Genomic DNA, 10351 nt, shown 5'->3' with positions numbered 1-10351 from the left:
CTGATGGTTCCCTATAAGAAGACGAAGGTTGCTGCTCAGATATTGGAGAAAACTCCTTCTCAACATAAGGGATTGTCTGTTGCACTTTAGATGTGTGGATCATCTGTTCGAAGATGTGAAAACCGCCTAGGCTTAAGCTCGCCTTTTACCGGGTTCAACTTTTTATTAAATTTATCTAGGTTGCCATAGTCAAATCCTAAACTGGATTTGCATCCGGAAGACCTTAGTTGTTTGACAACATCCCCAAATTTCGTCCAGGAACTGACCACATATGTTAAACGTTGAATTTCAGACGAAAGTGTTTGAATCTTTTCCTTGAGCTTCTTATTCTCAGATGAGAGCTCAACCATTTTGTTTTCAAAACATTCAGTTCAATTTTTTGAGATGGAGAAGGACTAATATATTTGATTTTCAAATTCAGCTCATTAAAAGAGTCTGATAGCTTCTATACTCAATAACCATGTCATTGAGTGCAGTTGTTAAATCATCTCGAGTGAACTCGTTTGAGGAGAAGTCAAATACCTCAGAGTCATTGTCTGCAATGAAGAACTTGACGACTTTATCATCACTCTTGCTGGATGAGCTGTCGTTAGTGTCGCTATCGGCTCACTTGCCTTTGCTTTTAGTGGCCAGAAGGCTGCCAGAAGAGCCTTCTGCACCTTCTTGTTCTTCTTCTCATCCTTTTTCGGTTTTCTGCATTCTACCTTGAAGTGTCCTAATTTATCATAGTTAAAACACTTCAAGTTAGCTTTGAAATCACTCTTATTATTATTATTATTTGAAGAGCTTGAGTTAGAATGGGTCTTCTACATGAATTTGCCGAATTTCTTCATGAAGAGGGCCATGACATCAATGCTGATCTACTCAGCAGACTTTACAATACCTGTCGCGGTTGGTGGCTCCTCAACAGTCACCAGCGCCTTGGTTGAGATGGTTGATGTGGATGGATCCTCTTAATTCCTAGAGTTTATCTCAAAATCTTAGGTCTTTAGATCGACGAACACATCATGCAATTCCATCTTGTTGAGGTCTTTTAATTCCCTCATAGCCATCATTTTTATGTCCCATTCTCTGGGTAGAGCACGCATAACTTTGATTACAACCTCTCTATTAATGTAAGTCTTGCCCAAAGTAAAGAGATATACGATAATTCAACTAAATATTTCATCAAATTCAGTCATTTTCTCTCAGGACACATCTTGATGCTATCTAATCTTGTGTGGTAACCATAAGTTTGTTTTCCTTGGTTTGTTCGTTACCCTCACACAACTGAATCAACCTCTCCCAAATTTCGTTAGCAGAGGTGCAAGATTTGATCTTGTTGAACATATTATTGTCCAGCGTCTTGTAAAGAATGTCTTTTACCATATTATTGAGGTTGTTCTTCCTCTTCTCTTCAGCGGTCCACTTAGATCTTGGTTTCTCCTTCATCACAAGAGTACAATTGGAGGTTGTAGTGGAGCTGTCCTTCATGATTTTCATTGGTCCATTGATGATGACATACCACATGTCAACATCTAGGGCGGAAAAATGTGTTTACATTTTTATCTTCTAGTGATCATATTTTTCCTTCGTGAACATAGGGATCTTTCTTAGGAGAGACATGGTTTTGATATCTGATGATACTTGAGAATAGAAAATTTGGCTTTACTACCACTTGTTAGGATCGGTGGCAACTATAGAGAGGGGGTCCGAATATAATTGACAACTGAAAACACTTTCAATTAGATTTTAATCCTATTAGAGATTAGAATCTATTTCTATTCTTCACAAATCTACGCAAGCTCTTGAAGAGATTCAAGTACGGAAATGCTTGCACAATTTGAAGTGTCAAATAAGAGATTGGAAGTTACAGAAATGAAAGAACACAATGAGTTTTATGGATGTTCGGAGATAAAACTCCTACATCACCCCTTCTTCTATTTCTAGAAGGATTTTCACTATAAGGCTTTGATTCGTATAGAGCACTACACAAACCATGTCAGACACACTGTGATAGAATCGGCGTAATCGATAGAGACGGGGGTCTAGCTATTGATGAGGGCTTCGGATAAACGATTTGATAAAAATCTTGTTAGGGATTAATATCACTTTCTATTCTTCACAAACCCTTGCAAACTCTTGAACGATTCAAGTGCGGAAACGTTTGCTCAGGTTTGAAGCAAAGAACAACCGAGAGAATGAATGACAGAATGTAAATGACACAGAAGTTTGTTTATGGATGTTCGGAGCAAACTCTCCCACGTCACCCCTTCTTCCAACCACCGGAAGGATTCACTATACGTTTCTTAGAATCAAATATAGTTGCACGGATTACTCACTATTGAACAGAACAGACTTTGTTCAACTTACAATATATTAAATAATATCACTCAGCTAGACAATACTTTGATTCTAACACTCTCTTGATGTACACACAGTAAAGGCAAGAAATCAGTTCGTTCGTGTATCAGTTTGTATGTTCGCGTATATTCTAATTGATCGAGAGAGAGAGAGAGAGATCATCCGTTGTCCTTGAGAATATTTAAATAGAGAGCAGACACCAACAGTCGAATCTTCTATAATGACACGTGGCGAACTTCTATTGGAATGCCTCCATAGTGCACATGTACAACAGACTCTGAGCACCAGGATCGTGGCCGTACCAATCTGGTTGTGCGCCGAATATTCTTTTAGGATTATCCTGAAAGAAACAAGTAGTGGGAAGAATATTTTCTTACGTGGAATTAATTAATTGGTTTCAACTGGCTTTCGTACTAATCTGCACTGAAAAGTGGAGCAGGAGTAGCATACAGCTAGTTGATCGTGGGTAGACGAATGATAGCTTCAAGCAACTACTTAAACATGGAATTAGACGTTTTTCACTTAGACTGACAAGTTTAATTAAGTTAGACGCCCCCGTCTAATAGCATGATCCATTAGACCACCTGGTCTAATGGGATTAGACAACACGTCTAATTACGGTTCCCTTCTGACTAATCTGAAGGAGTTAGACTGCACGTTGAACTCTCAACTATTAGACGACACGTCTAACTACATTTCCCTTCAAACTAATCTGAAGGAGTTAGACTGCACGTCTAACTCTCATCTGTTAGACGACACGTCTAACTACGTTTCCCTTTAGACTAATCTGAAGGAGTTAGACGGGCACGTCTAACTCTCATCTGTTAGACGACATGTCTAACTACGTTTCTCTTCAGACTAATCTGAAGGAGTTAGACTACACGTCTAACTCTCATCTGTTAGATTATACGTCTAACTACGTATCTGTTAGACTGCATGTCTAACTACGTATCTGTTAGACTACACGTCTAACTACGTATCTATTAGATTACACGTCTAACTACGCATCTGTTAGACTACACGTCTAACTACGTCTATTAGACTGTACGTCTAACTACGTATCTGTTAGACTGCGTGTCTAACTACGTCTGTTAGACTGCACATCTAACTACGTATCTGTTAGACTGCACGTCTAACTACGTATCTATTAGACTGCACGTCTAACTACATATCTATTAGACTGCACGTCTAACTATGCCTGTTAGACTGCACGTCTAACTACGACTGATAGACTACATGTCTAACTACGCCTGTTAGACTGCACGTCTAACTACGTATCTGTTAGACTGCATGTCTAACTACGTATCTGTTAGACTGCACGTCTAACTACGTATTTGTTAGACTGCACGTTTAACTTTATGTGTCTAATAGCCAATCAGTCTGATGAACCTCGTTCAAACTTAGTCTAATATAACATGTTTTCGATACACCTGCACCAAAAACAATTAGATGGCTTAGTTTAAGTTTTATACCAACTCATCATCAAAATTACATTAGTTAGAATACTTTGACCCTTAGTCAAAATAATTTGACCCAACAATTTCCCCCTTTTTGATGATGATGTTAAAACTTTGCACAATTTAAGATATAAAAATTCATCCAATAGAAGAAAGAGTCAAACTTGTTCACCAGTCTCACAGAAATAAGTTCCAAAAATCAATATTTAGAAACCAAGTTTAAAGAACCAAGTTCATAAACTAACAGAAGATAGTTTAGGAGAAAAAAGATTATTGATCTTCCCTTTTCATGAGTGGGTTTATTGGGTAGCGAGATCCTTGACAACTGAATTCTTCACCAGTCAGAAGGTTTCGAAACGGAGGGATAGAACGGCCACCACGACCACTTCCACCACTTCTGCCACCACGATCACCTCCACTACTTCTACCACCACGATCACCGATGCGACCTCCTCCTCTTTTGATTGGCCTATCGCTATCATCACCGGTTGGCTTTATCTTTGATCTAATGCATGTTAAAACACCACCACCTCTTCTATCGTTATTGTCATCGCCTTTGAGTAATGAGATTCTTATCTTTCTCGGTAGCAGCATTAACATCTTCTTCAGCCTGAATCTTACTTGCAAAGGAATCAGTCTGTTCTAACCGCTCAGCATCAGCTCTGCTCATATTACCTTGAATCTCAACCATATGATTTCGAAGTAAACTTATTCCATCCATGACTTCATTATGGAGTTCAACGACATTTTCCCTTTCACAGTCGATCAAATTACTGTGTTAGAAGAAGTTCTTTTCAAATTTGTTGTATGTCTTATTGAGGGTATGAATCTCGTACGTGTTCCTCTTCAGTGTCTGCTCCATCTCATTATGGGTTTTAAGAAGATCGACAAATTCCTTCTTGTTTGCTTTCTGAGTCTTCATAATCTTTACCATATTGGATTCCATTACAGCCATATTCTTCTGAAGAGTTCCCATCAATGTTGGCATAGACTTCATAAGCTTTGTACTACCAGAAGATGATCCTTCATTAGATAAAATCTCTTGAGAATCTACTAGAGGGTCTAAATGGGACTGATATGGGTTTGAACTTGCATGGACTGCTCGGGTCCATCCTTCTTTGAATCACTTTCAAACTTTCCTTCTTCTTCATCATCAACAAAATATTCATGTACCTTGTGAATCGGACCGGGCGACCCATCTGAATGATGAGGAAAATTGATAGCATCATCATGAATGTTTGCAGTAGTGATGTCCGGAAATGGTCGAGGCTTGGGAGAACAGGGAATAAAACATTGAGATAGACGAAGCTCTTCTGAAGATTCTTTATTTTTATCTTGTTCCCCCTCAGATGAGGAACACTTCTCTAATTCCTTGTCATTTGAGGGTTCCCCTTACATTGAGCTTCATCAGGCTGACTAACTTCGACCTCCTTTTCTGGAGAAGCCTCTACTTTGAGAACAGGGGACTCCATCACTTCCTTTTCCTGGGTAACAAGAGCTTGAACAGGTTCCTTAACAACTTCTTCTTCTTCAATAATGGGATTGGATTTAATAAGTTCCACAATTTTCTCAATTCTAGGTTGGGCCATTAGGCGTTTTTATTCAGCTGAAAAACTTCCCAATTCTATAAGAAGAGCAGTAGCTTGCTCATTTTCAGCAACATCACGATCATCAGACAAATCCATAAGTTCATCTTCATCTAAGGAACTTCCAAATGGACTAACCCTGGAGCAATTTTCTCCATGAACGTACCTGACAACGATAGAAATGTAATCTTGCATAATCTCGTCTAGTCTTTTCAGAGCTTTCTCCTCTGCCTTAACATTCCTCTCAAGAGGATTGAAATTGGCTATTCTGGCTTGAAGAATCAGAAAGAGAGCTTTTCCTCTCAAATTTGCTTCAACTAGCTCTTTTCTCTTAAGAGTTTCATAAACTTCCGACGTCTTAGCCCATTTCAGGACTCTCTTTTCAGTGCTGACTAGCTTCAATCATTGACTAATTATGCATTTACCCTTGATGACCTCATCATACTTAACAAACATTCTGTTCAAGACCCAAGTATCAAAAATCTCGATCTTTTTAGCAGCATTTATATTGGCCTGATCCATCATAAGGTTGACAATGCAGGTTGCTTCATAAACCTCCTCATCAGAATCAGTTGCAATATCCTTCCCTTTTCCAATAACCTCAACAGGTTTTGGAGTAGGCCTTGGTTCCACAAACGTGATTCTAGCAGCCTTTCTTGTGGAACGCATTAACTCATGAGCATAAAGGGGTTTAACAAAGAGTCCTGGCGTGGGTTCTAACTGAATAAGCTTTCTAGTCACTACGGACTCTGTTGGGACAGGATTGGAAATAGGGGGCTCTTCGACTGGCATAGAAAGAGCCTTTTCAGATGCATCACCAGCAGCAAGGGTAAGAACTGCACCTTACTCTAGTTCAAAAGAAACTATAGCTTCAGCTGCTACAAACTTGGGTTCACAGACAAGAGATGGAGTCTTGTCAAGATTATCAATGTTTGAACCAACTGGCTCAACAGTTGGCCCGACAGTAGGTTCCAAAACAGGAACAGAAATAGATTTATCTTGTTCCATCACATAAACATTAAATTTAGGCACTTCGACCTGAGATTGAGATTGGGTTACCTTAGACGATACTTTCATAGACTTAGACGTCGTGGGTGCCTTTGATTTATCTCCTCTTGAAGCGGGGGACTTAGTAGATTTTCTTAACTGACTCGCGGCTGGAAACATGGGAGACAATGGGACATCAGCAAGTTCAACTAGACCTTGCTTAACTCGGGAATCGACTATTCCAGAGTCCTTCTTCGAAGAGCTTTTCAGACTAGTGGAACTAGCCTCTAATTCATTGATTGTTCTCGTTCTCTTAGCTCTTGTCGACATAATAGAAGTCGCCGGTTGCTTGGAATGAGTAATAGACCTTCCTCATGTCCGTTGGCTTGATGTTCCAAACAACGATTCCTTATTCTTCATTTGGACAAGGGTGTTGGCAACAATGAACACATTATACACTCGGGTAGAATTGATCATCTTATAATCCCCCATGGGGACCCCCAAATGTTCCATTAGACGGTTAAGTTGAGCAGCAAAACTCACACTTTCCTTGTTCTCTTAATTAATCATTGCACACAAGTTTATGAACAAGGTTGAGGACTAGTTGACCTGAATCCCTTTAGAAATAGCCGTCATATAGTCAAAACGGTCTTGACTATAGAGATGGAAAGAGCCTGCCTTCTCTTGAAGCGCTTTAGAAACCACATCATTCAGCAAAATAAAGTGGGGTTTGAGAGCTTTCTTACTCCCCTTTAATTGAATCTCTGAGCCTTCGGTTGAGAAAACCTTCTTCATTTCTTCCGTGACTTCAGATGGAAAAGAAAGATTGAATGTGTGCCCCTCCGATGGAAGTTCGAAGAACTCCACATAGGATGCTTCGTTGAAAGATATTTCAGTATCATTCACCGTTGCAGTAATGGAATCACCGATCATCGTCACCGATTTGAAAAACTCCCTGACTTCTTTTTCGTGGAATATGAATGGCCCTCTGAGGTACTTTCCGAGACCGGAATATTCAATGGATCGGAACATGTCGACCACATTTTGTTGATCGAACGTATAGAAGGAAGTAAAATCTACCTGCATAGTACAATGACCAAGTGTGATTCTCTTGTTGCCCATTTTGAAAGAATACGAACAGACACAAGATGAACAAGGGTTTCTTAGAGAGAAAATCGAACAAATCTAGGGTTCTTAAGAGATTTTGAGAGAGAACAAGCTTTTTTAGTCTCATGCAGAATGTCCGTATATAGACTCTCAAGAGTCGCATGGGATAACCGTCATATTTCCTTAAGGGTAGGAATTAGACGTCCTTTCCAAGCAGTCATCATTATTCTAAGGGTATATTAGTCATTCTCTCTTAACTTGAAAGACACGTGTCTTCATGTTATTCGGAGATGACTATGTTTATGTTTGAGCGGGAAAAATTAGACATCACAGCACGTGGGACAGTTGTCTTTGATCAGTCTAATACACACGTAGTTAGATGTTTTTCTTACTAAACCAATCTATGAAAACTAAACGTCTATTAGACACATGGGTCTATTAGACACAAGCGTCTAGTTACGTATCTCATAAACGTCTAACGTCTATTAGACGTCGACGTCTAATTACGCATAAACAACACGTATTAGACGTGTGTTTGGTTATACGTGAGCATCCACTTGCTCTTGTCATAAAAACGTTTAACGTCTATTAGACGTATACGTCTAACCGCGCAGGTTATTAACCAAGACACATAGACTTAGATGCATAGAGTGTAAGAAAAAATACGTCTAAGTACATGCTATTTCTCTTAGACGACCTCGTCTAATAGACCAATTAAGGCATTTTGTCTGCATGTGTCTTTATTTTTATAATAAATTTTCCCTCTTATTTTGTGCAAGAACAAAATGAATAAACAAATGTTTTAAGGTCCTTAAGACCAACAAATATTTTTAAAACATAAAAACACTTAGTCCTCTGGAATGGCAAATGCCATTGTTGGTCTCCTAAAATGTATACTCAGAAGAGTATGCTCCATGCTTCCTTCCTGCAGCTCTTCTGTATCACCTACACAAGAAAATATTCACAAACTTTGGTACCCACATTCAATTGGGTCATCGATCAATCAGTCCCTTAGGAATCCATATTTGAGTTATTCTAATGGATTTCCCGTTTTGTGTTGTGATTAATGCGTATGATTTTGATTTAGCAGACGCCTTCTTGCTAGCCACTGATCCTTTAGCTTTTGAAGATGATTTTCTTTTAAAACTCCTTGACTTTGAATCAAGTTTTAGATTTCCAGACTTTCTGGCTGCATCTAACTTATTTTTCAGCCAGCTAACAGTCGGCGGAACATAAGTTATTTCATTCTTCAACGCTACCTCTCCATGAATCGGATCAGATTCAGTATCAGTCACACTCCCTTTGATAAAACTTATTGGCTTAAGATTGTCAGTTGCTGAGTTTGACTTTTTGCAGGACTGGTTTGGGTCATTGTCATTAAATCCTAAACTGGATCTAGATCCAGCAGGTTTCAACAGACTAATCTGATATTTGACAGCTTCTCCAGACCTCGTCCAAGCACTAACAACATAGTTTAACCTTTTGTTTTCAGAAGAAAGAGTTTGAATCTGTTCCTTGAGCATTTCATTCTCGAATGAGATCTCTACTACTTTCTTTTCAAAAACATTTGATTCTTGAGTTTGAGATAAAATCGGTTGAGAAACCTTAGATGAAGATTTTGTTTCATTTAGGGATTATGCTAGCTTTCTGTACTCTATGACCTTGTCATCTAGTGCGGCTACTAGTTGTTCCCTTGAAAACTTTTCAGAGGAGAAGTCAAATACCTCAGTTTCCTATGTATCTTTTTCTTCTCTTGCCATGAAGCAAACCACCTCGTCTTCATCACTGTCGCTGGATGAGAAGTAAGAATCACAATGGTTTCGTCTGTTCTTCCCGTCCCCTACCATAAGAGCCTTCAGCTCCTTTTCATTGTTACCTTTCTTCTCTTCACGCTTAGGCTTCTGACATTGTGATTGGTAATGACCTAAAATGCCACAGTTATAACACTTAATATTAGCTTTGGATTTCTTATTATCATTAGAATTTTAAGAGCTTGAGTTAGAGTTTCTCTTCTTCATGAAGTCGCCAAACTTCTTCACAAAGAGAGACATAACATCACTGCTAAGCTACTAAGCTGCTGTCTGCACATCAGGAGCGACAGGAGGCTCTTCAGCGGTCACCAACAATTTGGCAATGATAATGGATGTGGATTGATCTTCTTCAATCCTTGAGTTCAACTCGAACTCATAGGCTTTGAGATCAGCAAACAAATCAAAGAGCGAGATCTTGTTGAGGTCTTTGGATTCCCTCATGGCCATCGTCTTTATGTCCCACTCCCTTGGAAGAGCACGCATGACCTTGATAGCAATCTCCCTATTGCTATAGGTCTTGCGGAGAATAGATAGAGTGGAGATAACTTGGTTGAACCTTGTGTCAAACTCGTTCATCGTTTCTTCGGGACGCATTTTAAAACTGTCAAACTGTTGAGTGACAACCATAATCTTATTTTATTTTGTTTGCTCATTGCCCTCACACAGTTGGGTAAGTCATTCCCAGATCTCCTTGGTAGTATCACACTTGATGATGTAGTTGAACATACTGTCATCAAGAGATCTGTACAAGACATCTAAAGCCATGTTGTTGAGATTGTTCTTCCTCTTGTCTTCACTGGTCCATTTGGATTTCTCCTTATCGATCTTGATGGGACCATATGTGTGATAACACTACACATATCGTCATGAAGAGAAGAAAGATGAGCACGAACTATCTTCTTCCACACGATATAGTTTTCTCTTGAGAATGTGGGGATTGCGGTAGCACTAATATCTTTGGATATGGTTGACATTCTTAGTGAAACCTTGAGAATAGAAACAGGGCTCTAATACCAATTGATATGATCGGCGTAATCGATAGAGACGGGGGTCTGACTAT

This window comes from Impatiens glandulifera, chromosome 5 (assembly GCF_907164915.1).
Source record: "Impatiens glandulifera chromosome 5, dImpGla2.1, whole genome shotgun sequence".
NCBI lineage: Eukaryota > Viridiplantae > Streptophyta > Magnoliopsida > Ericales > Balsaminaceae > Impatiens > Impatiens glandulifera.
Note: the sequence above shows the minus strand (reverse complement) of the source record.